Source organism: Oryctolagus cuniculus, chromosome 15 (assembly GCF_964237555.1).
Source record: "Oryctolagus cuniculus chromosome 15, mOryCun1.1, whole genome shotgun sequence".
Taxonomy (NCBI): Eukaryota; Metazoa; Chordata; class Mammalia; order Lagomorpha; family Leporidae; genus Oryctolagus; species Oryctolagus cuniculus.
Genome location: NC_091446.1, coordinates 25,206,242 through 25,232,713, shown reverse-complemented (window position 1 = coordinate 25,232,713; position 26,472 = coordinate 25,206,242). Strand labels below are relative to the sequence as shown.

The window sequence follows — 26,472 nt, the reverse complement described above, 5'->3', positions numbered from 1 at the left end:
GAGCTGCAACACCGAGGAATGCATTTAGACGGGAGCCCTGGCAACTGATAGGGCTTGGTTGGGGAGGAAGGGCCTCAGCGCTGTGTTTTGAAGCGAGGGAAATTCTGGCAGCACCTGTGTGCGTTTGTGTTGGGAGATCTGATTAGGCCCTTGGTGTGTTTGCACGGCTCCTTTGCAGTGGCTATGAAACTATTCCATTTTAATAACTTCCAGAGGGCAATGATCTTTAACTCAGATTCACTCCTGGTCCCTTGTCCCTACCCCCCACCCCTCTTTTTAGGCATGGGGAGTGGTGTAGCTATAATGAATGTTGCATCTTTTCCTTATGGTTGTGGGCTTACTCACTTGTTCTCTCCTTTCTCCATCTGTTTGATACATGCCAATCAAGTGGCTAGCAGGTGCAAAGGATGGCACAGCTTGCAACTATGGGCTGGGATGGTGGGGAGAATCCGTGGGGGCTGTTGTCTGGCCTCACTTTGCAGGTGAGGAACCTTAGTCTCTGTTTCTCATCTTTGTAGTACCCCTGCAGGCTCCATGACCCTGGCACATCGTGGCATTGGGAAATCTTGTTTCCTGGCTGCCCAGTGCCTCATTATTCATGGTTATGTCTGGTACCTTGTGGGGCTGCTGACTGGTGCTCTGGGGGGTCGTGGCTCCCCTGTGAGTGGAATGGGCTGCTGTTCTCCTTATAGTCCTCCTAGGCTACTGCTCCAACCAGGCCTTTCCTCCCTTGAGTGGCCTGACCAGGCTAATCTGTTTCCACAGTTCCCCCCAAGTTGACCCCAGGTGTGTCTTCACTCTGCAGAAGCTGATCCTGCTTAGGGAAACTGGTTCCCCACCCGTCTCTCCCCACTTCCAGAAGCTGTTTGGTTAAGGCTTGAATTGGGTCTCTCTATAAACTCATATGGTGAACTCCTGACACCAAGTACCCCCCTCCATGTGACCTTATTTGGAAATAGGCTCATTGCACAAGTAATTTGTTGAGTTGTGCTGGAGTAGGGTGTGTCCCCAATACAGTCATGGGACCGGTGTCCTTACAAAGAGGAAATCTGAACACCGACAGGCACACAGAGGCAAGATGTGAACAAGAAGGCAGGGATCAGGGTGCTGCATTCTGAAGTCACAGAACGCCAAAGGTTGCTGGCAAGTCCCAAAACAGTTCCTCCACTGCCTCCTTCCCAGGAAACAGCCCTGTCCGCACCTAACTTTGGACTTGCAGCTTCCACTGTTGTGATACAGTGAGCATCCGGTCTTTGCAAATAACAGGGTCTTCGAATACAAGGCACAGTATTTCTGAGTATTCCTTGGGATCCACCGAGGGTAAAATTGCCTGCAGGGAGGAAAGGTGATGGAAGAGGGGCTTTCTCGGTGCCTTTCAAACGATGCAGGAAGTTCTTGGACAATATTTTAATCCCCAGGCTGAGGTTTTGCGAAGGATTATTTTAACATGTGTGTTTGGGCATATTTCATACATGCGTCCTCTCAGCTGGAATACTCTCAACTTTATTTTGCTCACGTGCTGAAGTTCTTGTTCAAGGTCCAGCTCGGGCCTCCCCTCCTTGAGAGACCTTTTTCTATTCCCAGGCTTGGGTGGGTGTCTTACTCTCCTTTGCTATCACTTACCTTGTTGGATTCTGTCTACACCACTTTGTTGCTCCAACAGCTTTGACCCAGAGGCGGCCCTGAGCTCAGGCAGGATACCCGGAGGTGGAGCACATGGATGGGAACCACGTCCGTGGATGGAATGATTTCAGGTCATGGAAGGCTCTGTAAAGAACACAAACAAATGTCCAAGAGAGGAAGTAGGGGCAGCTGGCTGGGATGCGGAGGAGGCCTCTCAGAGCGAGCCATGGCTGAGGTGAGAGCTGAAAGAAAAGGAATTGGCAAAAAGGAATACAAGGCGAGGGAAGGACAGAGTGCAAAGCCCCAGCCCTGGCGCAGGCAGGCTGCAGGGTTGGAGCAGGAGAGAGTGGGTGAGGTGGGAGAGACTAGTTGGACCACACAGGACTTGACTGCCTGCCTGGCTGTGAGATTACTGTGCAAAGGAATGTGTCACATTTCATGCCACAGCACTTAGCACACAGTCTATGCTTAATGTTTATGTGTAACCACCTGCATGTACTCATTCACTAAGCAGACTCCGCAGTAACACCTCTGATATCAGAATGTGCTTCTGGGGCAAACTGTGCCACCCAGGATACATCACGAAGCAATAAATAAATAAACACGGTTCAGAGAGGCACGGGTAGGAAGCTGAGGGTCTTAAGTGCCAGCGGTTTTTACATTTGTCTCCGGGAGCACGTACTACCTCTGGCCCTTGTTCAGAGCCCATGGCCTCTTTCTTTATGTGCTAGCAGAACCATTTTGCTTGTGAATTTTCCCTGTTTGTAGGAAATCCATAGCAAGAAATTATCATGGGGAAGGAAGAGGGTGTAGAGAGGTGGCAGTAGAGGCAAATGCTATAGAGTAGGCTGACCTGGTGGCAGACAGATGACCACAGGAAAGTCCATAGGTGCAGAAGAAAGAAACAGATCCCAGAATTCATAAAACTCCTCAGTGGGAGGTAATTCACTTCGAGAGCAGCAGTCCTAACATCGCAGTAATCCTGAGACATTGAGTATGAGGCCATGGTAAAACTGCTCCATGGAGAAGACCCTGAAGTGCCATGAAAATGCTTACATTTTGCGCCATTTATTTTGTCTAAGAAAGCAGAGAAGTGGGGAAGTGGGCACCATTCTGGAATAATCTCCATTCGAAATGGTTAAAATTCCAAAACAAATCTGTTTCTGCAAGATAGACCTCATTCATCTGGAAAGTGTACTTCCTGTCATTCTACCTCCTTGAATGATACCAAATAAATGAAAATGTGATTGTTTAGCCCTCTGATCTTCAAAAAGCCTTGGTACAAGTGGTGGATGATTTTCTGTGACCTCCCAATCACAGCAAGGAATTATTATTTCTGTTTTTTTTTCCTCCCTAAGAGCAGGTAGAAAATGACGAGCAAACAATGACATTATTACAGTGGCATTTTAATGGGTGCTCAGGAAACTAAAAAGTCAGCAGAGGTACAGCATGAAATATTCATGGGTATTTTTCTTTTTTTCACAGCCTCTCTCTCTCCCTAGATTGAAAGGTGGAAAGCATTCAGGCCAAAAGTTCTGAGTGCAGGAAGCAGAGCAGGTGGAATTGGCTACTGCAGCTCTGTCTCTGACCTTTTGGGAGAGGGATTGGCAATGCTCTCCCAGCCCCCTTCCCAGTCCCAGATTTGTTGCTTTTTCCTTTTCCCGACACCTTGCTTTGCCAGTTAGCTGAGACACATCTGCTCCTCACAGAGTATCCAGGATCCCAAATTGGTATTGACAGATCCATCTGCCCTTGGGAGCAAGAGGAGGATTTTGAAGATGCCAGTTTCCTCCCAGAGGCCTCGGGGAGAAGGTGAGGAGCGCACACTGGTTGGTGTCATGGAAGTGGGAACATGAGAGCTGGTTCACGGTGTTTCTCAGGTTCTACCTGCAAGCCATTGACTTGCTAGAGTCAGGAGGTCCTTTGGAAGCACCAGTAGACTTGGGGCAGGGTCTTATCAGCAAGGTGCTGTTGTACCCTGGTCTGCTGTTGTCTCCTAATGGTGTTCACAGATGAGAGTTGGCAATGCTTGTGCCTACACTGCATGTGTGCACTTTTCTATGGGAACCCAGCACATGCAATGCTCAACGTCTGAAGCCGAGTTTTCCTGGAAGCATTCCTCTATCACAAGCAACTTTCCCTTTAGCATTTCAGCTCCTCACTGTGGCTGAGACATTTTTCCCTGACCCACTTCCAAACAAATATTGCTGTTTTCTCCCGGGCAGGTGGCTTCTTGCTTTGCAGATACTACTCATCCTTTGGGTCTATGTCTGGCCCCACGTCCTCTTTGAAGTCATCTCTGTCTGCTGTGGTTTGAATCGGATCTGGTTTCAATTCATGCAGGATTTTAATTGCCAGAGTCCTAAGTTAAATAGGAAGAGGGTGGAAACTTTAATCCAAGTTTGGTGGTTACGGGTGGGGCCTGGTGAGAGGTCTTTAAATCACGGGGGCAACAGGTGTGCCCTTGGAAAGGCAGTGCTCATCAGAGTGTTGGTTACAAAGCCAGGGTCCTGCACAGCCACTTCCACTGCCTCTCTGGCTTGCCGTGTGCTCCGTGCTGTGCACCGTCGTCACCACTGTCAGAAGTCAAACCTGTGAGTAACCCCATCTCGGACTGTGAACCTTGAAAACTCTGAGCTAAACAAATGCCTTCTCTTGCTGAAGTGTGTTGCTTTAGTGAGAAGAAGCTGACTGCTGTACTGTCTCGCCAGTGCAGTTGGCTCTCTTCCTCTCATCTTCCCTGACGCTTGCTGCCTGGCCATTTGGTATGTGGTGGCTTTCTGTTCCGTGTGTGCTGGGAAGTGTTTAGTAACTGGCTCTCCAGGTGCTTGGGGAGAGCCCAGATTTGTAGCATTTGCCAATTTCTGTAGTGTAAATACTCCTACTGTGGCTGATTTCAAGCTAACCCCGTGATGCCGCTGAGAGCAGAGAGGCGAAGCAATATGCACAATTGCCTTTCTCCAGATGGTCCCAGCCGGCTCCAGCACACCGCTGTGTGTATGGCCCTGGAACTCTTCTTGGGTATCCGTCTCACCTCCTGACTACAATCTCTGTGCTAGGGCTGCTCAGCGCAGGCCTCATATTAGAAACAACTGGGGGTACTGTGAAGCCTCCCGAGGTCCAATCTCTACCTGAGAGATTCTGATTCAGTTGGTTGTGGGAAGGACGCAGGCAGCAGAATTTGTAAAAACTCTCCCCTGTGAGATAGTGTATCGCCGGGGGTCAGAACCAGGGCCTGGGATAGAGAGCCTGTTTTCTACCAGCTCCTGGATCAGCAGCGTGGACGTCACCCTCGGTGTTTGTAGAAATGCTATTTTTTTTTTTTTTTGGTCCACACCTGAAGCCTATTGGGTGAGAAACTCGGGGTTGAGGGATGAGACCAGTGCGCTGTGATTTAATAAGCTCTCCAGGTGACTGCTACGTATGCTAAATTTGAGAACCCCTATCTTACATCTTCTGATTCCTTATTAGGACTAACGACAGTTATAGGCGCACAGCTGGGCCTAATCAACACTTGTTGATTAAAATCTATCAGGGAATACATTTTCATAAAGCAAACTATATTTTTCCTCTTTGTGAGAGGATTTAGTTCAGACTACCTTAAAGTAGAGATTTCTTGTGCATTGAATCATGTGGTTTAGAAACCTTCAAGGATCTGAGATGCCATATTCATTCAACTGTGCAGAAACCCACCTATTAAAGTACAGTGAAATTCATTCATTCACGTAGCAAATTGCACTGATAGCTGGGAATAATTTGTTATTATCCCATCTTTTATTATAGACACTTAACTCTGGGGCAGAACAGGCATGGGCTTGGGTGCTTGATCTGTTACAGGCCAATGATCTTGTCGCACATGCTTCTTCAGACTTTAATTTTTCATGGTTATTCATAGTTAGAGTTTTCTGCCTTAAGGCACCACATGATATATATCAAAAACTTAGAGTATGGCCGGCGCCGTGGCTCACTAGGCTAATCCTCCGCCTTGTGGCGCCGGCACACCGGGTTCTAGTCCCGGTTGGGGCACCGGATTCTGTCCCGGTTGCCCCTCTTCCAGGCCAGCCCTCTGCTGTGGCCAGGGAGTGCAGTGGAGGATGGCCCAGGTGCTTGGGCCCTGCACCCCATGGGAGACCAGGAAAAGCACCTGGCTCCTGGCTCCCGCCATCGGATCAGCGCGGTGCGCCGGCCGCAGCGCGCCGGCCGCGGCGGCCATTGGAGGGTGAACCAACGGCAAAGGAAGACCTTTCTCTCTGTCTCTCTCTCTCACTGTCCACTCTGCCTGTCAAAAAAAAAAAAAAAAACTTAGAGTAAACATCATAAATAGTGATGAAAATAGAGACATAGTCTCATTACATTCAGAGCAAAAAAACTCCATATCCCTTACTACTACTTTTCCTCAACAGGTAGTGGTGCAGTGTGTGTATGAATCACTGTTACGATACAGATTCTGGTGAATAGACCTGGTTGGGGCCTCTGAGTCTACATTTTGAGCCAGCTTCCAGGTGATGCCTGTGCTGCAGGTGCATAGACCGTGTATGAATGACAAGGCTTTAAGATTCTAATTGATGTAATAAAATAGGACAAAGGAGTAAGAGAATTGCAAAGGAAATTATTTTTAAAAATAAGTACTTGGAGAAGATTTACAAGCTGCTGAAACCAGAGTCTTGTGCTCTAAACGTTATGTGTTGCCTATCTCCTGGTGTGGTAGTTGTGTGGGTCATGTGATGATCATTTATCAATCGTTAAATATTCTAGATGCTTCAGCAAAGAAAGTAATGAATTATTTGCTCTCAAAGCAGTTCATTGTACTATACTGCTTAGCTCACTGATCCACTCAGCAGGCTCTAGGAGCATGTTTTCCACCCATTTTCTGTGTCCTGTGATATAAATAATATCTTTAAGTAGATTAACTACCCTTTGAAGAGAGGGAGCTTCTTAAATTGTTGGCAGTATGAGGAAGAGACAGGATTACAAATAGATTTTATGTAGCAGTCAGCTCTGATTGATTGGCTGGGCCTTTTCTGGAGTCTAAATGCTGAGATTGCATCTAGACCTGAAGGCGTGGATGCTATGATTGATTAGTGATGTCTGCCTCTGGCAGAGGGAAGAAAGTGGTGAGATAGTCTGAGGAGCCAGATGACTTAGGTTTGAATCTATGGAGATCTTATTGAGCTTGGGACTTCTTTTTCGGGTTCTTGGCAACTCTCCTGTTTCCCCTTTGCTTCCATATGACACCATAAATCTCAATCTTTTTCTGCACCTTGGCTATTCTTCCTCTGTGCCCTGCAACCCTTCTGTCCATAGACATGGACTGGAATGTAGTCTTCCCAGCTCTGCTCTTCCTCTTAAATCCTTATAGGCTCCTCACCTTTCTGTAGAAATGGACAAATGTGAATATGTAGAACTGAATCCATTTTGGACACTTACAATGCTTCATAGTTATGGAATGTCTTTACTTTCATAAATAGGCCTAGAGGATTTCTGAACCTCTGCCTCCTATGTGCTGCAGAATTAGGGGTAATGAGTTTGGCCTTTCAGTATTGTTGAGATTGTATGGCAATGATTTCTATGAAAAACATTCCCAGTGGCAGGTGCATAGCAGGTGTTCGGGCAGTGCTGGTTCTTTTGTCCAACTGGTCTTCTGGGCACATTTCAAACAACACTGACATTGAAGGGGGTTGTGACAAGATGCCTGGCTTGGTGTAAAATCTAGGTGACCTCTCTAAGTACTGTTGGGTGGAGAGAGAAATAAAGACAATTATTTTATGTAACACCATTTGCAGGGCTCTTGCTGTGTTCCAGGTTCAATTTGAAATGCAACATATGTATAAACTCATTTAATTTTCTTTGTGAATCAGATGCAATGTCACAGATGAGAAAAGTGAGCCTTTGAGAAGTTGAAGCACAGTGCCCAAGCTCACTGAACCAGTAAGTGCCGGGGTGGGTTCCCGCTGCAGGAGTCGGGCTGCTGGTTCTGTGCCTTCAGCCACCATGCTGTGTTGCTCCTTTTGGCCTGGATAGGGAATGTCCTGGTGTTCACAGCCACTAACCTTCCCTTTGGAATCAGAGATGTTGGAGATTGGCTTTGTTTCCTGGGAGAATTCCTGGTCTCTGGGATTTCATGGAAGCAGCCCATCTCTTTGACTCCAGCATTGTTCTGCTGTATCCAGCATGGTCCCCCAGATCAACCTGGACAGAGTCAGGGTGGGGAATAGGAGAGTAAGATTGAGTTTGGGACAGACCCACTGCAGATATGGGGGCCAAGAGTGTGAGGCCATGTGAAATCCAAGCAAGCCAGAGGAGTGCTGATGGATGTATGCACCAGAGCTAGTCAGCATCTACCTTGTTGGTCCAGTGCTGGAGCACCTACTGGAAGTGAGAGGAGCAAGGTGGGGAACAGATGGTGGCGTGTTTCCTGACCTCTGCCCTACTGCCTTGCATTCACAGTGCTTGTTTGCTTCTCTGTGTCCTGGGTGAGCTCCGTGGGAGGCTGAGGCCTTGTGTTTTCACATTAGCTCTTGTGTCTAAATGCTGGCATGGTGCTGGGCACACAGTAGGTAAATGAGTCATGAATGGGTTGCTCATTAAGGTACAGTCCCTTGGGAGGCAGATGCTTGGTGCAGCAGTTAAGATGTTCCTGGGGATGCCTGCATCTCACATGGGAGTGCTTTGGCTCAGCTCTCAGCTTCCTGCTAATGTGCACCCTGGGAGGCAGTAGGTGATGGCTCATGGACTGAGTTCTGAGTTCCTAGGCATTTTTGTAGGGTGAATTGGCAAATGGGAGGTCTCCTTGCCTATCAAAGAAAATAAATCAATAAAAATGTAAACACAGAAGAACAGACCCTCCATGCTGCTGACTGTTGGAGGGGAGTCTTCTTCCTCATGGCAAGTTTGGCGTTCACATTGGCTGGTGGTGGTAGCTGCTGCTTTTGCATGGGCTGTGATGGAGACGGGTTTGGGGAAGTGGTGGGTAGGAGGAGGAGTAGGTTGTATGCCGTGGTCTAGGAAGAGTCCAACTCTCCGTTGCTACTTTAATGGCTGGAAAATGGCCTTCTTTTCTCTGTGCCCTCCCCAAAGGTGCATTTGACCTCCTGTGGTGTTGGCCTATTTCCCCCACGCTGGTTAGCTAGGGGTTTGATGCAGCGTAAGTATTGCCTATATTCTAGTATTATGGGTGAGGGACATTGGTAGTGTAACCCATCAGGTTTCTGGGTTTTCATTGTTTAGAAAAAATACCGAAGTGGCCGTTCTCAGATTCACATTCCTTCACACAAGCCCCAAGTTCTCCTTGCCCCATGATTAAATGTGGTACTGAATCTCAACATCTCGTATTTGCTGCTTAAGGGTGAGCTCTGAGAGCTAATGCTGTGGCTTGTTCTGATACAGCACAGGATTTACCTGGACGATGATCAGTGAATACTCTGTGAGTTAGTGGGGCGGGTATATACACCCATCTCAACCGCTGTGTTACAGTAGTTGAGAAAATGAATGAAAAGCTCCAAGGAGCCTTGGGATCTCCAGTCTATAATCTCCATGTTTCACTCATAGATGGAGGTGAAACCCTGTGTTCCAGGCCTGTAGCAACAACTTTTTACAGTGCTTTCTCTGGAGGACTTGACCGTGGTACCCTTTAACATTCTGTGAAAGTTGTGTGTCAACACTTCTCTTCAGAATTCTGGTCCTTCTCTTTCACTTTTTTAAAACAGATTTTATTTATTTGTGAGAGAGGGAGAGACAGAGAGGTCTTCATCTGCTGGTTCACTCCCCAAATGGCTGCAATAGCTGAAGCTGGGCTGATCTGAAGCCAGGAGTTAGAATCTTCTTCCAGGTTGCCACCTGGATGCAGGGGCCCAAGCGCTTGGGCCGTCTTCCACTGCTTTCCCAGGCCATAAGCAGAGAGCTGGATCAGAAGAGGAATAGCTGGGATAAGAACTGGTGCACTCATGGGATGTGGGTGCCACAGGCAGAGGCTTAGCCTACTAAGCCACAGCGTTGCTGGCCCCTCTTTCATTTTTTAATTTGCAAGTCTTTTGGAGCTCACCTGTGTGTCAAAGATGGCCAGCAGGTGCTACTCTCTGAACCTTTCCAAGACAGAGTGGGCTCAGGGACCTAGAACTCAGGGTGAGCCAGTAAAGCAGCAAGAGCACTTGAGACCAAGGCTTTCTGAAAATCCACCTCGAGATTCCTTCTCCTTGACCTGGGTCATGACTGTTAGCACAGAGCTGATCAAGGCATGGTCCCCAGGCCTTACCGGCAATACTCGTTAAGATTATGGCTTCTTGAGCCTCCAGGTAGATGTAGAGTCTGTGCAGAAGGAGCCAGGAACCTGCCTTATTTTCTGAGCCCCCCGGGTGAGTCTCGCCTGCCCTGAAGTGTGGATCTGATTGGGTTGTTGCCCCTTCATCCCAGGGAGGTAAGCGGGCATGCAGGGTGGGAGTCCAGTCACGAGGACATGGAAAATAGACACTTTTTGATAATCCTGAGTTTGTTACATTAACCGTGCCTTTCTTTTTTCCTGTAAATTGCATAATTGCATTTTGAAATATATTTTCCTGTAAATTGCATTTTGAAATATAAGGTGTATTTAAAGAAAAGTAGTGCTTGTGATGAGATCAGGGGAAAATGGGACAGGGGAAGGGAACTCTTCATAGAGAAGACAGTTTTTTTTTTTTTTTTTTTGGACAGGCAGAGTGGACAGTGAGAGAGAGAGACAGAGAGAAAGGTCTTCCTTTTGCCGTTGGTTCACCCTCCAATGGCCGCTGCGGCCGGCGCGCTGCGGCTGGCGCACCGCGCTAATCCGATGGCAGGAGCCAGGTGCTTATCCTGGTCTCCCATGGGGTGCAGGGCCCAAGCACTTGGGCCATCCTCCACTGCACTCCCTGGCCACAGCAGAGAGCTGGCCTGGAAGAGGGGCAACCGGGACAGAATCCGGCGCCTCGACCGGGACTAGAACCCGGTGTGCTGGCGCCGCAAGGCGGAGGATTAGCCTAGTGAGCCGTGGCGCCGGCTGTGAGAAGACAGTTTTTTCTTACCTAATTTTCTGTTTTCCTTGACGCTGTGGTCTCCATGGCCACCACACCTAGCACCTGGAATCAAGGAGTCCCGGGGCTGTGGAGGGGTAGGGTGCTTTCCTCTGTGCTGATTCAGAGTCAGGGTTTGCGGCGCTTCTGCTGATGGAGAATTTGCTGTTCAGGAGCTTCATGACCAGGGCTCGCCCCTTGCTCCCTCCAACCCGATTGTCTATGCAAGAAGCATCTGCTTGTTCTGCCTAATTGGAGGCGCTCCTCCTCCTGACTGACCCCTGGTTGACCTGATGTGGAGGCACAAGGAGAGTACACACAGAGCATGGATAAGCATGTGAGGGTCTGGGCGCAGAGGAGGCGCTGGGTGAGGGCAGCGGGTGGAGTGCACAGAATCTGAATGGCTTCAGGGAGACGTGGTGCCTCCAGCATCCTGCCTGCCGAGCACTGACAGCAGGGGCCCCTAGGCTTCTCACCTGCTTCTCCAGCTCTTCTCCTGGGCTCTGTTTTCCCAGCCTCCCACTGCTGCCGTTTGGATGAGTGACAGAGGAGAAGGGCATGACCTGCCCATTTCAATGTGTTGACGAAAGTGGGTCTGTGCCGTGCTGTGAGCAGTGTGGTTTCCCCAGGCCACGGGGGTGCCCTGACTGTGCTCTTGACAACTCCATGGGAGGAGCAGTGAGGGGGAGATCCACACCTCTGCCCCTGGGGGTCTAGACTGCTGCATGTTGGTTCCTTGCCTGCCTACATACTGGGGAAAGCCAGGTGAGGCTGGTTCCCATGACTGGCTCTGGAGGCTGCGCCACAGGCATTCTGACAGCTGTTTCTATTCCTAGGAGCTTGTTCAGAACAAAGTACCCCAGGAGGTCAGAGTGCCACAGTGGGTGCTTCTTCCCCTTGGAGCAAGGCTGGTGGTTGCACTGGGGAACTTGTACAGATTTGGGCCAGGATTGCTGTGGGGCTTGGAGCCCATGTGCAGGACATGGTGCTACGTGGAGCGGCTTGGCAGGCTTCAGCGGGGTCCTGTCCTGGTACACAGAGGGAGGGCCTTCTTCCTGATTTCTGGTTGGAGCTGGTGGAAGTACACCAGGAAGTGGTACCCAACCTCGGCAGTGTCGGCTGTGGTCAGAGCCAAGGGGAGTTTATGTAGCTGGCAGGGTTTGTGCCTGGCAGAGGCACGGACTTTGAGTCTTGAGTCTCCTCTGCCTTCACATGTGCCTCCTTATCTGTGGACTGCAGGTGTGAGACTGCTGAGCCCGGAAGGCATGGCTCTGTACTGGGAGCTATAAACCCTGGTCAGATGGTGCTTCTTCTGGGGCCCATCTGGAGTCATGATTTTTAATGACAGTGCTGGCTGCCCAGGGGTAAAACAGGTGGTGAGCGCCTTGTCCTGAGAGGGCAACCAAGCAGCTATTGAGAAACACATGAGTGAATCTAAGTGAATTTCATTAGCATCATATTATTAAAAAATGGAATTCCTGGACCCTAAATTCCCCTCCCCCTTGAGATTCTAATTTGTCAGATGCGGGATGGGACTTGGATTTGCCCAAGAATGAGTCTGTTTCAATAGGGCAGCTACAGAGGCGAGATAGGTTTGGGGACCCTGTGGTCTCTACCCCTGGTTAAATGTTCACAAAGCTCAGAGCTGGATAGAGTTTTTGAGAAATCTGATAGAGAAGGAATCTATTTGGCCTTGATCAACTCGGTATTTTCCTGGTTGTGTATGGGACTTTGTTGTGCGTGGAGGGGTGGGGAACTCCTACTTTGTGGCTGCAGAAGCAGTGCTGTGGGGCTCTGTAGGTTGCTGTTTTGATGCAGTTCACTGTGCTTCCTAGGAGGGTCTATGGCAACTCTGGCCAGTATAAATAGAAACGTGAGCCACAGAGGGATTTTGAAATTTCTAGTAACTACACTAAAAAAGTAAAACAGCCTGAAATTCTATTGAATAATTTATTTCACTTAACCTAATATATCTAAAATGAAATTCAACAAGTAACCAATATAAAGTTGTTAAGGTAGTATTTTGCATTTTTTTCTATTAAGGCTTCAACATCTGTGTTTTGTGCTTGAAGCCCATTTCAATTTGAAGTGGCTGCTACCCCAGTGCTCAGGAGCAGCAGGTGGCCTGTAAGTAGCGTATTGGACAGTGTAGGGATACATACATACGATGTAATGTGTGGTCCAAACATCAGCAGCACTGGGGAAATTACTGGAGATGCAGACTCTCAGGCTCACCTCTTCATCCACTCAATCAAAATCTGTTTTTACCACTGTCCCAGGCGATTCTGCACATATTCAAATTGAGAAGTATCATGGAATGACAAATCTTCCAATTGCAAATTTTTTTTTTAAGATTTATTTGAAAGGCAGAGTTACAGAGACCAAGGGAGAGACAGAAAGGGAGATCTTCCATCCTCTGGTTTATTCTCCAAATGTCTGTAATAGCTGGGCCTGGGACAGGCTGAAACCAGGAGCCTAGAACTCCATCAGGGTCTTCCTCGTGAGTGACAGGGGCCCAAGCACTCGGGCCATCTTCTGCTTTCCCAGTGCACATCACCTGATTTGGAAGAGGAGCCACCAAGCTCAAACTGGTGCCCATATGGGCTTAGCCCACCATGCTCTGACACTGGCCCCAATTCCAGGATATCTTATTCCTAGAACTCCATTCTGTGTGGGTGTGGTTAACCAGTGCAACTGCTGACACGAGAAATGGGGCCCCAGGTACAGGAGCAGTGGCCGTTTGGCTCATGGAATTGGTGCATGGCCTCTGGTCCTGTAGCAGGCCATTCGGATGTGTGGGCTGAGGGTGGACACCTTATACTCTAATGAATATTGCAATTTGAATCCTGTCCAGGGTTGCTCCCTGGGTCCTACCTGTGCTATCATAGAGCTGCAGGTGGCTGCTGAGACACATCCTAGCTGGGCAGCAGGAGGACTCTGAGTGTGAGATGCTATCTGCCCACGTGTGGCCTCTCTTCTCACTGCTTGCTATGCCCTGGGTGTGAAATCCTATGGTTCTTCTTACATGGAGGAAGCAGAGAGTGGGTGCTGGAGCCAGCACCCAGAAGGAAGGGACTAGGTGCCATGCACCAGGGTTTTAGAGTTCTCATGCAGGGGGTCACATGATCTCACTGTGTCGTGTTTTATTTCCTTTGGCTTCTCAGTTGGTTTTCCAGGTACCTCAGACTTATTCCCTGGGCTTGGAAGGTGTACTTGAGTGGGAGAAAGCGCCGAGGCTAAAGCTGGGACTTGTGTTCCCCCAGATGGGACCTGGGTGTCAGGAGGCATGCCCCTTGGGTGGGTTTCTGTGGCTTCACAGTCCTTTCTCTCTCTCTCTTTTTTTTTAAAGATTTATTTATTTAAGAGTTACACAGAGAGAGGAGAGGCAGAGAGAGAGAGGTCTTCCGTCTGATGGTTCACTCTCCAGATGGCTGCAATGGCCAGAGCTGTACCGATCTGAAGCCAGGAGTTTCTTCCAGGTCTCCCACGTGGGTGCAGGGGCCCAAGGACTTGAGCCGTCTTCCACTGCTTTCCCAGGCCATAGCAGAGAGCTGGATTGGAAGAGGAGCAGCCGGAGCTAGAACTGGCACCTATATGGGATGCTGGTGCTTCAGGCCAGGGCATTAACCCGCTGCGCCACAGCACCGGCCCCGGGGTTCTGTGGCTTTGCAGTCCTTTCAAGAGTCTTCTGTCACCAAGAGAGGCACTTAGAATCTCTCCCTTGGGAGCAGGGCTGCTGCCAAGTCTCAGTGCGGCCACAGTGCGGCAAGTGAGGCTGGCGCCTTCAGGCTGTCTCTGCACCCCTCCCTCCACCACCCTTGTGCCTTCATACTCTGTGCCACTCCCTTATACACAGGCCACTTGATGTCCAGTTTTGGCCTAGGTGCCAGGGTCCAGCTTCCTTCTTGCTGCTTAGGTGCCTTTGTGATTGAGTTCTGGAAAGACGTCTGAGCTTTCCTGACCGGCTAGAGCCTGAAGTACATCCGTTTTTTGGCATCTTGGCCACGTCTGCTGGGCTCTCCGGGAACCCACACCAGGCGTTTCCTTGTTCTCCCTGGTTCTTGGGTTGCACCACCTCCATCCCCTGAGACTGGCTCTCTGTTCCTCTCTCTGCCCTCTCCTGCTCCTCCACAGACGCCTTGCTCACTACAGCACTGGGCCTTGTGCTGTACTGGCAAAGCCCTCTTCTCTTCATTTGTCCCACCCATACTTGACCTGGATGGCTCAGCCTGATTCTCTTCCTGACAGTCTTTCCTGATCGTCCTCAGCCTTGCTAATCTCCTCCTATATCAGATTTATGCTGTGCTAATGACGTCAGGTAATCAGTCAAGCAATATACCTTTCACACCTTAGGAGAGCCAAGGGAGATGACGGGGAGCAGTGTGATCCTGATAGGCTTGGCCTCTGTCTTCCAGTCTAGGGAGAAAGGCATATTTTCAGTAACCATTGTGAGTCACTAGAAAATTTATTGCATTATGAAATTCATTTTTTGATTTATTTGAAAAGCAAAGAGATAGATATGCTCAGAGATCTGTATTTCATCTGCTTGTTCATTTCCCAAACACTTGACTGGGCCAGGTCAAAGCCAGGAGCCAGCAACTCCATCTGGGTCTCCCACATAGTTAAGCCAGTGAACGCAGTAGAAGGAAGTGTTGGGTGCTGTTGGGGCTGTCCTGCAGGGAGACGGAGCCCTGGGACTGCTTCTCTTCAGCAGTGGCCTGTACAATGTGCCTTGCAGGAGGAGGTCTCTAAGCAGAGGAACAGCTTATGTGTCATCCCCAAGGCAGGAGAGGTGACAGAAGTCAAAGCCTGCAAGACCATGGAGGCGTGGCCTTTGCCACAGCACATCCTGCTCTTGCCTTGTATCTTTTCTATCACTTTGCTGTTCTCTCTGCAGAGAGAGGCTGCACTGGGGAACCTGCACAGTTCCTCCTTGGCAGCACTGGTGTCTAATGTCTTTGAGAGCTGGTTGGTAAATTTTCAAGAAGTTGGTGAGCATGTGAACGCTCAGCAGTTGCTAGGGTCGGCCATGATGAGAATATTTGCACTATGGAAACTGGCAAATGCTGTGGATGTGGCAGCTTGCATTTTTTTGTTAGTGAAGTGTTAACTTTTACCAGATCACTGCTGTGGGCAGACAGAGCAGGGGCCAGCAAAGTGCAGAACGAGGGACTTGGCAATGGGAGATAAGACACCGGCTGTGTTGCTGGTCAAGGTGCCTGGCTTCTCTGAGCTTCAGCTTCCTTATTATTATTTTTTTGACAGGCGGAGTGGACAGTGAGAGAGAGAGAGAGAGAGAGAGACAGAGAGAAAGGTCTTCCTTTTGCCGTTGGTTCACCCTCCAATGGCCACCACGGTCAGCGCACTGTGGCCGGCGCACCGCACTGATCCGAAGGCAGGAGCCAGGTGCTTCTCCTGGTCTCCCATGGGGTGCAGGGCCCAAGCGCTTGGGCCATCCTCTACTGCCTTCCCAGGCCACAGCAGAGAGCTGGCCTGGAAGAGGGGCAACCAGGACAGAATCCGGCGCCTCGACCGGGACTAGAACCCGGTGTGCCGGCACCGCAAGGCGGAGGATTAGCCTAGTGAGCCGCGGCGACGGCCTCAGCTTCCTTATTAAGTGATCTACTGAGATAGATTTGTAAGGATGACTGAGAAGTCGGCAATGAAAGCTGTTCTACATAGCAGCCCCAGCCCAGGTTCGACAGACCGGTTCATGCTGGTTTCCTTCCTCTCTCAATGACCCAAGGGACATCTAGAACTGGAGATACCTACTTTCTGTTCCTTTTGAGTTGTTTTTGAGTATAGTTTTGCTCTTGGTCAGTATCATCTCTTCTGTTGTGTTCAATTTCCCAAGCCATCTCCCATCTTTTCTGGGAGACGGTGGAGCATGAGTTCCCCTTCCTGGGAAGCGTACACCCTTGTCTAACTATTACGTTCACCTACAGTTGCCCCCACTGCCTGCTCTTCCCACCCCATGGGAGATCAGAATTTCCTAGTGTTGTGGACCGTCCTCACCTTTCCTGGAGCCCCCTGGAGTTCATGACTTGGTGTTGTGGGGCAGCAGTGTCAGCCCTGTGCCTCTGAGGCTGTGTGACTGAGTAGTGGTCCCTTGTTTCCTGCAACCTGTGCTGATAGCTTCATCGCTCAAGACAGGGGAAGCCCAGGTTATCCCCCACAGGGTGTCTGCCATGTGTTGATTATTGAAGGATAACATTGGTGGCGTTGGAACAAACGAGGCAGGAAATGGCTTTTGCGGGTGATTAAATGCCGAGATGATGTGGTGGCTTCCATCTGTGGCTGTGAGTGTCAAATACCTGACCTGAAATTGAGATTTGACCAAGAGGTCCTCTTTGAGCCTTGGCTCCTGGAGATTTCGGCAGTGTGTAGTAACCACCTGGGATGTGCAGAGCTGGGTTCTGGGAACAGAATGGGGCGTGGTGAGAAGCCATTCAGGTGCGTTCTGCTCCTGTCAGTGCTGAAACTTGATGTGTGACCTTGAACAAGGTGCTGTCCTGCCCCTGCACCTCTGTAAAGAGCTGGGAGGGGTGAGATTGCTTGGAGCTAGGCCATCTGTTTAGTCCCCCTCAGTAGAGATTCCATGGTTTTATCAATTCCACCACCAAACAGATACTTCTCTTCAGGCTTGTTTTATGTTCTCATTCCCAAGGACATATTTCTAATAGACTGGACTCCAGAGATCCTAATTATTTCTTGTTAGCCAAGAACAATTTTAACAAGCAGCACGAAGCCATGAAGGACCTGGTGTATATGTTCTAGGAATTCAGTTTAACTCAACCAGTGTTAATTGAGTATTCACTCTTGGAGTGAGGCATGGTGTACTGACGTAACGTAAGAATTGGAATTGGAAACCTGGTTTTGATCTGAAATTTATTGTTAGTTTTGGCATGGGGCATATGGTGAGTTAAGTTCTCAGAGTCTGTTTCTCTACATGCAAAATGGACCCAAGAATAATTTCCTTCCTTGGTGAGGCCTAAATTAGAGAATGTGTATAAAGCAGGTGGTACCATGCCCGAGGTAGTGAAATGCTCCTTCCATGGCCTTGATCAGGTGTTAGGGATGCAGAGATGTATGTAAGTTGGGGGGGCTCCTGCTTGCAGGACACCTGCTGACTCTAGGTCCCCAGAAACCAGGCTGTGATGAGACCAACATGGCAGTACTAGAGAGGAGGTGGTAGCTCATAGAATCTTGAACTAGAACATCAGTCCTGTGTTCCTTGTGACAATCAGGAAGTGAATGTACAATGTGGTGGGGGCCAGTTACGTCGAGACTTCAGCACAGCTTTTGACCTGGGAATGGAATTTAGACCACCTCCCTCGTGGCAGCACTGTCTCTGGAATCTTCCAGACAGAACACCTTAGGTGTTTATATTTCTAGTGTTGCATGAGCACCATAGGGATCCTACAGAGGAGAAGAAAGGAGCACCTGGACCCAAGGGTTTCTTGTTTTGCTGGGCAACACAGTGCACACGCTTGAACAGCAAGAGGTGGAAGCAGAGATGTGGAGTTGCCCTGGCACATGGCAAGTGCCTGGTAACATGGTCCCTTCCCTCTCCTTCCTTATCCCTCTTTGCTTCCATCAAATAAGCAGACGTTGAACACTTGTTGTCTATGTTAAGGGTCTTGGAGTGAACCTGGTACTTGCTTCTGGAAGATTCCAGGCTGAATGTGGAGATGGATATAAACAGGTAGGCACAGCCAAGCATTATATAGGCACTGAGGATGTAGAGTATGTGAGGCGGGAGAGCCCCGAGGTAAGGGTCTACCTGGAAGTGAGGGACTTGTGACCACACAAAAGTATACACAGAAAGGGGTCGTGGGAATTAAAGGTGGTCTGGGAGGGCTTCTGGGAGAAGGGGGCTCTGCTCTGATTTCTCAGGTCTCTGGGCCATGGAGCTGTTCTCTAGCATTCTCCAAGGCTGGGGAATTCTGATGTCTATTTTGAGGTCTTTCTGCCAGACCAGCTTAAATGTTGCCAGACGTTGCAAGGGTAGTAGGGGTTGGCAGGAAGCCCTTAACTGAAAGTCAATTACATTTGCCTTTTGAAAATGGGGCAAGACATTTATATTTAATATTGGGATATTTTGTGTTTTTTTTTTTGTTAACTTTTTTTAGGTCACACTCTGCTAGTGCAACATGATTAATTTCAAATGGAATTAAGTGTCTATTCTGTCTCAGAAACCTTTGCCAGATAATTGCATCAAATAGTCTGAAGGAAGGTCGTCTTGCTTATCTTCTGTTTTTAAGGGAGAGCCCATAATCCAAGCATATTCCATGCCTGCCCCTGAGTGCCACCTATAGCCTTTCTTTTGTTAAAAAAAATATATATTTGAAAGATAGTTACAGGAGAGCAGGAGGAGAGACAGAGAGGTCTTCTATCAGTGTTTCATCACCCTAATCGTTGCAGTGGCCTGGGTCTGGCCAAAGTTAGGAGCCCAGAATTCCATCCAGGTCTCCCACATGAATGGCAGGGTGCTGAGTGCTTGGGCCATCATGCACTGGTTTCCCAGGCACATGAACAGGGAGCAGCTGGGACTCAAACTGGTGCTCCAGTTTGGACTGGTGGCTTGTGTCACAGCAGGTTGAACTGCTGCTGGAAACACTGGCTTCCACTTTTCCTGGGCCTTGCCTCCAGCTTGCTGTATCGGCTTATTCCTCTCCAGGACCCTGGGTCAGGAAAGCTTGTCATCCTCTTAAGTCTCAGGACTTGGAGAACTTGTCTGCACCGCCTTCATGTAAAATACCAGCTTTAATGAAAATATCCCAAGCTTATTCAGCAGCAGGGAAGAAATAAATAACTCCTCACAATACCCTGCAGAGTATCTCATTGTGCAAGACAGCAGGGAGAGAGGCAGAGAGATAGGAAAAGGTACCAGCAGCCCCAGGTGATGTCCTTGCAGGAAGGGGCAGGGGAGAGACTTTTACGGGGCATCCCACAGGCCCAGGTCACCATGGCTCCTGTGACTTAGCAGGTGTGTTTGGCTGTGTCCTCCTTCCCAGAGGACAGGGATGAGCTTCACGGGCTCCACCTTCCCGTGACTGGGGAAGCTGCTTGGAAACGGTCTCACCTGAGGATAGTCTTATTTCACTGAATCATTTTGCAAATGAGACAATCTTGCTGGTGCTGACCAATTCAGGATCATGTGAGGGTCTTGTGCCCAGTCTCAAGCTGAGCTGCAGGCAAGTGGCGTGAGAATGCTGCACGCCTGTGCCTGGGCTGTGCATTCTGCCTCCTTCCACTTGTTTAAGCCCAGTGAGAACTGGGAACCGAGTGAGCACTGGAGCTTCAGCAGGCAATGACTTTGCCTTCAAACCTATTCTTTCTTGCTCCAGTCTCTGTAGTTTTCAACCCCAGGCAGTATCTTGCTTCCCCACTTGTCACTTGTCACAGCTGGTGGACAGTGGTACTTGGGTCTGGTGTGGAGAGACCAGGGACACTGCTCAGCATCCTCCAGTACATGGGACAGGTCCCCCAAAACAGTGCTGTCCAGCCCCAGATGGTACCCTAATGTTTCTGAGAAGCTCTGCCTACCTAGTATTGTGTGTGAGTGTGCCTGGGAATGTATTTGAAGGAGATAGGGGTTCGCTGTGACTGCAGTGAGGACACTGTCATTTTGGGGGTGGGTTAGACTCCTGATTGACAGCCTTGCCCACAGGGGAATGTGTTACAGAAGACATTCCCAGGCCCCAGTGACCTGGATATCAAATCATCTCCAGGGCTGAGCCCACAATTTGCATCTTGACCCCAGAGGGGATTCTGACACTGTGCCTTTTTCGGCATATTGTGGGTTCAGTAACATGTTGACTGCGTAGTTTTGCACATTCCAATAAATGTGAGTTTTAACCTCAGCTCTGTTACTTATCGGCTGGGTGACTTTGGGCAAGTCGCTCTTTGCTTGAGCTGTCTTATCTCATCCTCTGAGAGATGACCTCATGCACCTGAGTTTGCAGTGAGTGTGTGGGGAGGTAACATACATCCAGCGCCTGGCTCAGCTCCTGGTGCACAGCTCTGGGCTGCATCCCTGTGTTTGGTGATAGGCATAAGAGTCCTCAGCCACTGTTATCCCAGGCACTGTGTAAATGGCTTTACAGTTCTTTGCTCCTCTGCTTCCTAGAGACCCTGGTGTGCAGCTGGGTGCACTTCAGGTGTTCTGTGGCAGACAGAGCAATGCACCCCACCCTTCCTGGTGCCCATGCTGGTGCCTGGATCCTGTACTCAGCAAAAGATAACTTGCAGACGGGATAAAGTTAAGGCTGCCAAGCTGTGGGAGATCATCCTGGATTAGAATCGCAGGGCTCCTTGGAAGAGGAAGACGGGGGAACAAAGGAAGCAGGGAATGAAACATCGGAAGCCAATGATGGGGGAAGTGTGGTAGGAAGTAGGGGTCATGAGTCTAAGGATGCTGCCAGCCTCCGGAGTGAGAACAGGCAAGAACGTGAATTCTCCCTTGGAGCTTCTGGAAGGAGCCAGCCTTGCTGACAGCTTGACTTCAGCCCTGCAAGACCTGTTCTGGACCTGTGACTTCCAAACTGTGAGACGATCAACTTGGATTGTGTTTAGGCTCCCAGTTGTCACGGGTTAAATGCTTACTGCAGTCTCTCATCCAGAGACTCTCAGCTCTGTGTCAGGCCTTGCAGAGGGGCAAAAGGGAATTCAGACCCCTGCTGCTCAACCAGTTAGGGCAGACATGAACACCACTGAAAACAGTCCTGTGAATTTTCACCAAGGAGCAATGAAAGTGTAAGGAGAAGTTGAGAGTAAAGAGGATGTTTGCCAGTGGGTGCTGCTCATGCCACGAAACTCCACAGAGGCCTTAAGGAGGCTGCCAGATCCGAGGTCGACAGCTGATGTCTTGAAAAGACACCTTGGTGTCCTGGAAACAGAGACCTGCCTCTCGCTCGGTGATCTATTGGGTGCCCTGATCTTGCTCAGTGATCTATTGGGCACCCTGCCTCTCGCTCAGTGACCCATTGGGTCCTCAGGTGTTGATCCTTCCACTTGCTCGCCTGCTCTGCCCTTGTCCATGTGCTACAGTGGCTCCTGTTACTGGCTGACCTGTTCCAGGATCCCCTGTGACTCTGCTGAGAGAGAGTGGCAGGTGAGGCCCCTCTGCCTGTCCCGTCTCTGGCAGCTGCACCCGGCACTGCCCTGCCTCAGTTGATGAGGGCAGCGTGTGTGCCTAGTAATGTGCTTATTAGGAGTATGAGTTATTTCAGGAGATGTGTGCATCATTAACCTGCCATTCATCCAAGGGAGGCTTGACACATGTGTTAACCCAAGCTCAAGGCTGTTTAGCTTCCTGGGAAGATGGAGGAAGAGGAGGTGGGCAGGGGTAGGAGCGGGGTGAGTGGTGGTACAAGGAATCAGGTTCGCTGCGTTGTGGGGAATTGGGAAGAATTACCCTCAGAAAGGCAGATTTGAAAGAAAACCCGAAAAACAAAAACAAACCCAAGCGGAGAGTCAGTCATTTGAAAGCAGAATATTTTTGGCTCCAAGACATTGTGAGTTGGAAATGCAGAAGGAGCACGTCACATGTTGGTGGCATCTGTGAGCTGCATACTGACGTGACGACTGTAATTCTAACAGTAAGAACTGTTCTCGTGGTGTGACGTGTGGAGGGCGCTCTGAGTGGAGAGAGGAGAGGAAGGGAGGTGAAAAGGGAAGCTAAGAATAAACCCGGGACACATGCTCAGAGCCCCCTTTCCTCGTTCTTGGCGGCACCGCCCGTTCCGGGTCCTCTGGCCCCAACTCTGCTCTGTGAACCCACCTGCTCTGGCATCGCAAGCCTCGGGTGGCTGCTCTTAAGTCCAAATGGCCAGTTGTGTAAGATGAGCAGGGCAGTGCGGGCTCCGGCCCTTGTTTGCCTCTGGCAGGGCATGGGACCCACACACAGGTTTTCCCTCTGAGAGGTTATGCAGTTTGAGATCAGATTGTAGGGAGTCAGAGCTGGGGGCTATTCCTGCTGGCCTATGCTGGGCTGAGGCTCTGAGAGGCAGGCCAGACCTGGTCGTGCGCCAGCCAGGAGGGACCTGCGTCCTCCCTCAGTCCTTAGACATTTGTTTGGTGTCTGCTGGAAGCTTCTCCTTCCAGGGGACACAGATGTGTACACTGAGATCTGTCCTCTGGAGCTTCCTGTCTTAGGAAGAGGCTAATAACACCCACACTTGCCATGGAATGTTGTTATTACTCTCACCAGCACTGCCAGGAGTAATATCCAATATCAGAGCAGTATTGCTGTCAGTGCATCATCTTTATTAACTACTAGTACTAATAGCTGGAAAGCACTGCTGTACTGTGATAGATGTGTTTTGCACAGAGAATGAGTGTCACTGGAGTTTCCAGATGGTGGTAAACTCTGGGGGCGGTGTAGTTGTAACACAGATATGAGGTATCTACCAGCTACAACATGCGTTACAGCTCGGATCTCGCCCTCGCGTCTCCTCTGATCTTCACAACACTCAACTGCGAATCCTCTGAAGTCCAGAGAAGTTAAGAAGCTGGCTTTCGGCACACAGCTGGTAGGTGGAAGAGATGGGATTTGAACCCGTGGGATGGATGCCGAGGCCAGGGTTTGCAGAGTGCCCATGTGGCGTGTGGGTCTTGGCACTTTCGGTTTCAAGGTCCTTTCATGTGAGTCCTCTCCTTTGACCCTCAGAGATGGAGGGCAGGAGAAGGGGTCAAGTTTACTCTGGGCATCTCCGAGGCAGCAGATTCATGGGGGACATGGCCATGAGTTACTCAGTGGTTGGTGTGTTAGGACAGCACTTTGACTCCTGGAGAAAAAAACCCACAAAAACATAACCCTTCTCCCCCTTGAAGAAACAAAGATGAAAAAGACACGGAGCAAAGAGAAAACGGGGATAGAAGGGCACAAGGACAGAACGCTGAGCTGCGTCACTGTCCACCCTACTTAACAGCGGGTGGGGTGTCCTCTCCTGCTTTGCAGAGGGTGTCAGTGAGAGGGGCGGGGTCCTCCCCAGGCCCCCATGCCTTCCTGCTGCTCCTCAGCCCAGACTCAAGCTTTCACCTCCCTCCTGGTCATTGGGATCAGAACAGATGTTCCTCCATTCGAGTGGCGTCCAGGACTGCCCCATTCCTCTGCCATCGTTTGTCTCCTGGGGTCTCCTTCAGCTGCAGGGGTGGAGCTGGTGGACATGTGTGCATGTGAGTGCGTGTATAACCACAGGCACACGGACATGGTTGGGCTGGGCCTTTCCTTTCCCGTGGCCTGGAGCCGGATCTGCCATCTTGTGTCTGGATCATTGGTATTGCCAGTCTCACGGTATTTCCGTGACTTATAATCACTGTCACGTTTGTACCTGATACACACTGAACCTGGGGTTGTTGGCTTGGCTTAGGGGTAGGTCACCTGATAGGCTAGCATTGTTCAACCGTGATGAGCCTGCCATTCATCTGAGCTGGTCTGATTCCATCTTGGAACCCAGGAAGATGGGCAGTGGTCTGACCTTTTAGGGCTGGGGTGCTTCTCTAGTGCAGCCATATGGGGGCATCCTGTCACTGAAAGCTGGGAGGACATAGTAGTGCTAGGAGATTTCAAATAAGAGGCTGTAAAAAATGTCTAATTCACCTTTCTCAGCAGTGCAGTAACTGCACCTCACGAATGGTCATCGGCCTGTTCTTGGATACCTGCAGCATGTTATCACTCCAGTCCGAAGCAGTGCATCCTGTTGTAGTCTCTGAGCATTCTCCCTGCTTACTCGTGGTCCATATGAGTGAGATAGGATGTGCACCGACCCAAAAGTTGAGTATCAGCCTGGGATCTTTTCCTAAATCTCATGGATAAACTATAGAACTTCAGGCAAGTCACATAATTTCTTTGGGTGTCAGTTTCTTCTGACCATGAAATGGGTGGATTGGATTTCTAATGGCTGTCTGAGAGTCTTGGGAGATTTCTCAGGCATTTTAAACAGGGTTGAGGTAACAGGTTAAGTGTTGGGTATAAATCTGACCATATCGATTGACAATAGTTAGGATTTTTGGTTTCCTATTGGGCTTTTTACAGAAATCAAGTTTAGAGACAACGAAATTGAATCACTCAAGATTCTTTCAAATTCTGTTTCAGGATCTTTGAAACCTGTGGAAATTTTAACAGTCTATTTAGTAGAATAATTTGATTTTTAACCCATTTCACATTGAATGATTTAAATTCTTCTTATGAGACAGTCTTCCTAACACAGAGAGCCTTCAAAAAGTTCATGGAAAAAGTAGAATTAAAGGCTAAGCTTATTTATGGCATCAGTAATCACCCTAGGCTCTTGTCGTGAGTCGCCAAGGCTATGGAAGCCTTTTGAGTTCACCAACTCTGATCATATTTAGACAAGGTCGTAGTCAAAGTGGAAGTTCTCTCCTCCCTTCACAAGAGTGTCAATTTGTTAAGTCAACAACAGGAGTCACTGTGCACTTACTCCTCATGTAGGATCTCTGTCCTTAATGTGCTGTACATTGTGATTTAATGCTATAACTAGTACTCAAACAGTATTTTTCACTTTGTGTTTCTGTGTGGGTACAAACTGTTGAAATCTTTACTTAATATATGCTAAACTGATCTTCTGTATATAAAGAGAATTGAAAATGAATCTTGATGTGAATGGAAGGGGGGAGGGAAAGGGTAGTGTAGGGTTGTGGGTTGGAGGGAAGTTATGGGGGGGTAAGCCATTGTAATCCATAAGCTGTACTTTGGAAATTTATATTCATTAAATAAAAGTTAAAAAAAAAGAAAAAAAATAAAGGTTAAGCTTATTTTAATACAAAATAATTTTGAAATGCACGCATAATCTTTTCATAACACATATTTCTCATGAACTCTTTGAAGACCTATCCTGTCCTCTGCTTTCCTGAATTCTACCACGCAGGTTGAGAATGTGAATATTCCATGAGAGGCAGCCCTGGCTGGAGTGATAAATTCAGAGAATTCTTTGGTGTTCTGTTTTCTGGCCTTCTTTACTCCAAGTTCCTTGGTCATATCACATTTTCAATAGAACATCGGGCCTGGTCAGCTCTCATGGTAGAGAGGTTATTTTATGACCTAACTGTGCATGAAGTGTTAGCAGATGGCAATTTTATTTTAATAGTTTCTAAAATATTTGGTTCTTCTGAAGCCTGAGTGTCTGAGCCTCTTCTCAAGAAAGGATTCTCTAAGGATGAAGTCCAAGGTCTGTAGATCAGTTGAGGGACAGGGAGTTAGTAAGGTGTGGGCTGCTTCCTGTACCCTTCACCTGCTGCTTCTCCATCCCTTCTCCTAGGTGTTTGCCTTCGAGGTCTGTTTACAGTTCTGTTTCTCAGAAGTGTTTGCCAAAGTCAATCCTTCAGAATACTAATCCTAAATGCTCTGAGATAAAAGGATTGTGCAGCCAAAGGCCTTTGGGAAATGCTGGCTGTTCTGTTTCCCTCTGAGATTTGAAGTGCACCCTGATCTAGCTCAGGCTCTGAGAAATCCATCAGGGAAGAGTCTTGTTGATGTTTATTTTATCCATGTTTTTCCAAACCATTTGACCACAGTCTCTTGCTTTCCTCCAAGAAGCATCCTTCAGGTTGGAAACTCCCCAGAGCACATCTGGAAGATCCCAGAGCAGCGATTTTCATTCAGGGCCAGTTCTGCTCCCAGAGGATACTGGGCAAGGACTGGAGACATGTTTTGGTGGTCGCACTTGGAGAGGGGAAGGTATTAGTGGCATCTGGTGCATCGAGCCGGGAGTCTGCTAAGCATCCCACAACACACAGGACAACCTCACACCGCAGAGAATGATTTGGTCCCAAATGTCGACAGTACTGAGGTCGAGAAACTCTGTTC

General features: G+C 49.1%; 1 protein-coding gene and 1 long non-coding RNA gene across 2 annotated transcripts in view; both read left to right on the top strand.

Annotated features, from left to right (window-relative positions):
- LOC138845493 (uncharacterized) overlaps positions 1-25,269 on the top strand; it is a 38,732-nt gene extending 13,463 nt beyond the window's left edge. The window contains exon 3 of the long non-coding RNA XR_011382773.1: positions 1,664-25,269. This is a non-coding gene — a long non-coding RNA (uncharacterized lncRNA). The remainder of the gene's footprint in view (positions 1-1,663) is intronic.
- The window catches only part of SORCS3 (sortilin related VPS10 domain containing receptor 3), a 646,463-nt gene that overhangs the window by 128,618 nt on the left and 491,373 nt on the right, over positions 1-26,472 (top strand). The gene's annotated exons all lie outside the window — the stretch shown is intronic.